At 35.1% G+C, this 6,000-nt stretch overlaps 1 pseudogene across 1 annotated transcript; it reads right to left on the reverse strand.

Moving 5' to 3' along the window:
* Window positions 1-1,787: 1,787 nt before the first annotated feature.
* On the reverse strand, window positions 1,788-5,327 carry LOC143570875 (serine/threonine-protein kinase BSK7-like; annotated as a pseudogene). Its single transcript, XR_013142008.1, has 9 exons — window positions 5,017-5,327; window positions 3,990-4,207; window positions 3,491-3,626; window positions 3,255-3,388; window positions 3,074-3,179; window positions 2,816-2,901; window positions 2,539-2,692; window positions 2,167-2,475; window positions 1,788-2,080 (listed from the first exon to the last, which is right to left on the reverse strand). The product of XR_013142008.1 is annotated as a serine/threonine-protein kinase BSK7-like (transcript).
* Window positions 5,328-6,000: the final 673 nt, after the last annotated feature.

Here is a 6,000-nt window from a genome sequence, read left to right on the forward strand (position 1 = left end):
AGCGCGCAACTTTGTGTATGATAAGCGTATAAACTAAACGCATGTAAACCTAAATCAGCTGCCATATTTGATCATTGGAACGATATGCTGAAAGCAAGCGATTTTTTTCCATGATTATGATTTTCTAATAACTTTTCGGTGGTCATGATAGGGTTTAGTTACTTCTAGTATAAATTTTTTGAAGGAAACATGAATGCAGCATGTTTAGGCTGGTAGCATTGCTTCATAACTATGGGTGCAAACGAGCCAGGCTCGAGCTCGAAATCGGCACGCTTTGCCTTATGAAAGCTCGAGATCGGTTCGTTTTGAGCTCGGCTCGTGAGTCATTTTTTGAAGCTCGATCTCGGCTCAGGCTCAACTAATTTATTGTTTATTAATTAATTTATACGCATTTTAATTATGTATATATTTTGAAAAAAACCTTAAACAAGCCAAAGCACAGCTCGTGCTTGACCTGACTTTTTAGCTTTTTAAAAGGATTGAAAAACAGTTTTTCAAAAATCCAAATCCTGACTTTTTAAAAAATAATAAGCATTTTTTAAACTGAATCACAAACATGCTCTTATGCTGAATTCAATTAAATAAGAGAAAAGAAAAATAAGAAAAAATTTTCTTTTATTTTTCTTTCTATCTCCTTTTTTCCTTCCTTAAAGAAAACATCTAAAACACAATAATTATTTTCTTTCTTCTCATTCCATTTCTTTTCTATTAATAAATTAACTCGAGACCACAGTGCTAACTACGGTTTTAAAAAACAACAAATATAACGGGGTGGACACTTTGGTTTAACACCATTAAAATCATTAGTTTACTTTGTATTATTAAAATGATAATAAAGATGATTCTTGATTTTATAAAAGTAAAGGATAACTTAAATTCAAAGTTGTAATGTAAAATATAAAATCCCGAACACCCCTCTAGTTTTAATCAAGGCTAAACCATTAAACCACAAAACTGATATGAATATGTTTTTGTTATGATTTCACTTATGATACATGCTTAGTTTGACTTTTGTTAGAATCAAATTTATTAATCATCTAAAAGACTTGATACTTTAGAAAACGACAAGCAAGAGTCCATATCTCAGTGGTAGAGCATTTGACGGCAGATCAAGAGGTCACCGGTTCGAACCTGGTTGGCCCTTCGTTTTTTTTGCTTTTAACTAATCTGTTACTTTTTATATGGCTCAACATGTTTGAAGATGTATAACTGACTTTTCTAGATTTTAACTTATATATTCTAAATGTGTTTAGATTAACTTTACAGTTGTATTTGTATACTATACAAAAACCAGATTATACGAACTATTCATTCTTCAAAGCATCATACTAAGATTTCTTTTTCCTTTAAAATGTTCATTAATGACAACTAAGAGGACAAAAATAAACATTTTTAAAAAATATACAGTTTTAAGGAGTATAATACAGCTTAGAGAATATTGAACAAGCTTATTGCAAATAAAAACTACCGTCAAAAACTATAAAAATGTTTTGAGCTTGCGTAAACGTAGGGACTTGAAACAACTTTTAAGTTTAAACGACCTAATTTTATTCGTTGGTCATTCAAAAAAGAAAAAAACAAACAAAAACACAAAGACCTTAACCAACAAAATTAATAAAAATCCGTTCCAACCCACCAAAGATTTTGTATTAACATGAAGAAAGAAAAGGTCAATGCTTTCCTTCAAGAAACAAGTAAAAAAACGTTTCATTACACCACCCCCTAATCTTTCATAAAAAAACGCAACAAATAACCAAAAAAAAACAATTTTATCAAGCTGAGTACCGAAAATAATCCAACATAAACAAACAAATTAAACCCTTTTCTCAGATAGTTCTCAAACAGCTTCATGTTTCTCTTCAAGAACCGTGCCTTCTCTGAGTGCAATATGTGCCTCGTTTTCCCTCCCGAGTGCAAATAAAGCAGCTGCTTGTAAGTAAGACGCGATATGCCAAATAGGCGATATTACTTGTGCTTGTACCGCGTCATTAAGCGCTTCTTGTGGATTATCACTCATTAAATGTGACAAACTTCGTCTCGCGAACACCGTTGGCGAGACCATCATTCCAACATCAATAAACTGCAAAAAACACATCAAACATTATAAAACCGGTGTTTGCTTGATGCTTTTTTGGATATTACTTTTTTAAGATGACAAATACAAACCTGTGTATAAAAGTCTATTGCAGCTTTAAACTCCTTATGACGAAAAGCGGAGTCACCTTTTTTCTTGGAGTTTAACGTGTCGTGTATTTGATTAGTCCACATCCCAAATGACAGCTGCAACAGTCAAAGTCAAACATATCCGTATTTAAAAAGTCATAATGCTAAAAAAAAGTAAATAATCAGACCTCGGTTGCAGCACCCTTTATAACCCAATTTCTCCATCACTCCATGAATATACGTTAAATCCCTTCTTAAACATGCTTCTCCGAGTGCAGTTAACGGCATTCCCATTAATACATGAGATGGCACCTGCATATACATTATAAATTGTTTTTTTTTTTGTGATTCAATGATAAGAAAAATATAAATTACCTCGGTTTCCTTTTGCAGGGGGATTAAAGCAGAAACTAAGGATCTTGGATTGCAAACACCGTACCAACTCGGTTCCATCATCGTTAGAGAATTGACCTTCTAAGCATGAATCGGTAAGCATTTGAAGATTCCTGTCTCGTATAAGATCAAGTGCCTGAAAATATATTTAGACTACTAGATAAGCAGTTAGGCTAATGACTAAAATGCCCTTTCTTAATTACAAAGCATGAAACTTGATAATAATAGACAAAAAAGTAATTTTGGAATATGCACTTACATGGCTAGGTGGAATATGTTTTCCACTTAGAAGATCGAGCAAAAGGGTGCCAAAACTATACATTACACTTTTGGGTGTGACCCGCCCTAGAATTTCAAGGAAAAAAATAGAAAACAATTATCAAAAAATCAAGAAATCATAATTTGCTAAAACGAAAATGAAAACAAAATGATAAGAAATACAAACTTTTTTTGCCCACATGGTAAAAATAATATTTATATATGTGATTATGTGTTCAAATTAATAAAGGGTAAATACCGGTCCTTAAATATTCAGGAGGGGTAAAAGCTAAGTTTGTACTGTAACTTTTTCCGTCCCTACTGTTCTTCATCAACCCAAAACAAGAAAGTCTTGGATTTGCATCCTACAATATTTTTTAAAAAGATATTATAAGCTGAACAAAATAATAATGGTTAAATAAATAAAGTTAAAAGCATACATCATCGAAGACGATTCTATAAGCATTAAGATCATGATAAAGAGCACGTCCCCTGAAAGTACAATACTCTAAAGCTTCCGCAAGATACAAAGCCACCCGTAACCGCATTGCCCATTGCATAGGTTGCGTTTCCCCTATTTCAAGATTCAAAAAAGATAACAGCTTTAACTTCAAAATGTTGTTTTTAACTTACTTTGTTGAAAGAAAGAAAAAATATATCTTTTTTACTAACTTACAGTGAAATAAGTGTTTTGCAAGGGTCTCATGTGGCATAAATTCAGCAACAAGTAATCTTTCATCGCCTTCACAACAACAGCCGAGCAGGTTGGCTAATCTAGGGTTTCGAAGCTGCCCAACCGCTCTTGCTTCTTCCTGTTACAATAAACAAATCAAGTTGAACTTATTTAAAACAAATATTAATCAAGAAAAATAATTAAAGCACAAGAAAGCATGCATATTACATAATTAATCAAGAAAAAAAAATACTTCAAGTATTGCAATCTCTAAAAATATGCAACTTTGGACAAATTCTAGTAGATAATATATGTAAATAATAAACCAATTCTGATCAAACAATCAGACTGCCTTAACGAGATAAATGCAAAATTACATAATCATCCAAACCTTAATATTATCTTATTATAATTCTTAAAATCCCAAAAATCACTTTTGCCAACACAATTACACTATTACAAACCATGCATAGAAAAAAAAAAATTAGAAATGATGTATTACCAGAAACTGCCTCGGATCAGGCCAAGCGGATCTATTATACCGTTTGACAGCGATTCTCCTTTGATTTGCTAACTTCCCTTTGTAAACCACATTAGGGGCTTTTTCCCCATGTTCAGAAACAATGTTTTCAACAGAAAATCCAGAAATAGCTGTCCTTAACTGTTCGATAGAAAATTCACGAAATGCAGGCAGATCACTTGCCTCACCCAACTCATTTTCTGTCCAAAAAATAAATAAATAAAAACATCAAATCCACTAAACATAAGCCAATTTCTGAGATGATAATGTGTGGAGTGGAAAAATAAGCAAAAGTTGGGCAGGCGTCTCGGGTGTCGGATCATAATGGATCCAGGCCGACCCAACTTAAATTCGTGTTTTTTAATCAGAGGCTAAGAAACAATACAACGCTTATGTGGGTCGGCTTGACCCAACAGGCTGACCCGCATAAGCTTTGTATTGTTTCTTAGCTTCCGATTAAAAAACACGAATTTTTCAATAATAACATGATTCTTTTCGTAAAATGTAAGATTTTATGCAATCGAACTACATTCGGATGACTTTCATGACCCAATTGGCCTGTTTCCTTTTTAGTCATATCTTTTAGCTTAACCAATTGACCCATAAAACATAAAGCATAGCCCACGTCCAGACTTGTAAGCAATTCGAATGAATAAGAACAGAGCATGCTCGTGTTCGCTAGTTTAACTTACCCGAACAAACAATCAAACACTTACAATTAAACGAACAAAGTTTTCTTGTCCGTGTTCATTTGTTAAGAAAATGAATCTGTCCGTGTCCGTGTATGTTCGTTAACAGTTCAAACGAACGGTCCACAAACGTAAACGAACAACCATAAGTAAACATAGATGAACCGACATAACGGAACTAAAGCCAATTTAAAGTAAATGTGAACAATGATGCGTTGGGCCTAAAAGGTTATAAAAACTATACTAAATTGAAAAGAGCCTAAAAATTTGAATAAGTAAATTAATGAACGTAAACGAACAAAATGAGTCATTTCACTTACCAACATTACCAGGTTGAGCTACAACTCCATCTTGCACGGTATCACAACACGAGCACAGTCTAGAAAACTCGCAGCCCATGATTTCAAATAAGCCCTAGATAGTTGACCTTTACTTGTAATCTTTGACTTCTCAATATATATAATTTATAATCGAGATTCAAGATATTATATAATTTATAATCAGGGGATCAAGATTCTGCTTTTAGTAACATCAAAACACCTGGTTTTTCACATTGCAACACAAATTAGGCTCACCTGATAACTGTTTAAAGAACACAAATCTTAAAATGCTACAAAACAAGATTAAAAACATAATCTTTTTTAAATCAAAGCTTTTTCCTAACTTAAACCCTCCAAATTCACGTACATAATCAGCAATGAAGAGGTAGGTCCCAGCAGAGCCCAGTTGGACCCGCAAGACTCACCTCAAAGAGAGACGTCTGCGCAGTTGGACCCGCAAGACTCACCTTCAAGAGGGACGTCTGCGCAAAGACCAAACTCGCAAGACACCTTGAAGAGGGACGTCTGCGCAAAGACCAACTGGATCCGCAGGACCCACCACGCTCAGAGACGCGACGTCCTTACGCGCAGTACGCAAGCTGTTCCCGCAGGAAAAGCCTCCCAATGGTGACGTACTCCGCCTGTTCCCGCAGCTACGGATACTAGCCATCAGGGAAGGCTACACGCACAAGGCAATAACTCTCAAATAATTCAGTAATGTCACCTGAAGAAGGAATGAGCAGGCCGGGAATACTCCCGCCCAAAGCCGGGAAAACTCCCGCCCAAATGAGCCAGTCCGTACGCTACTGAAGGATCTTTTGTACTATACCTGCCAAGGTATGGACAAAAGATCTGACCAAAGCTGCGACAGCTCACTGACAACAGTACGACGAGCAGCACGCTCTAGTACTTAATGTCACTATCAGCCGCTGCCTACTCACCAACCCCTGTCGTGGCACGTGCATAGCCTGTAGTTGGTGGAAA

The sequence above is a fragment of the Bidens hawaiensis genome, unplaced genomic scaffold, assembly GCF_021521415.1.
Source record: "Bidens hawaiensis isolate Kalapana, Puna unplaced genomic scaffold, B.hawaiensis_p1.1 tig00025169_1, whole genome shotgun sequence".
Lineage (NCBI taxonomy): Eukaryota > Viridiplantae > Streptophyta > Magnoliopsida > Asterales > Asteraceae > Bidens > Bidens hawaiensis.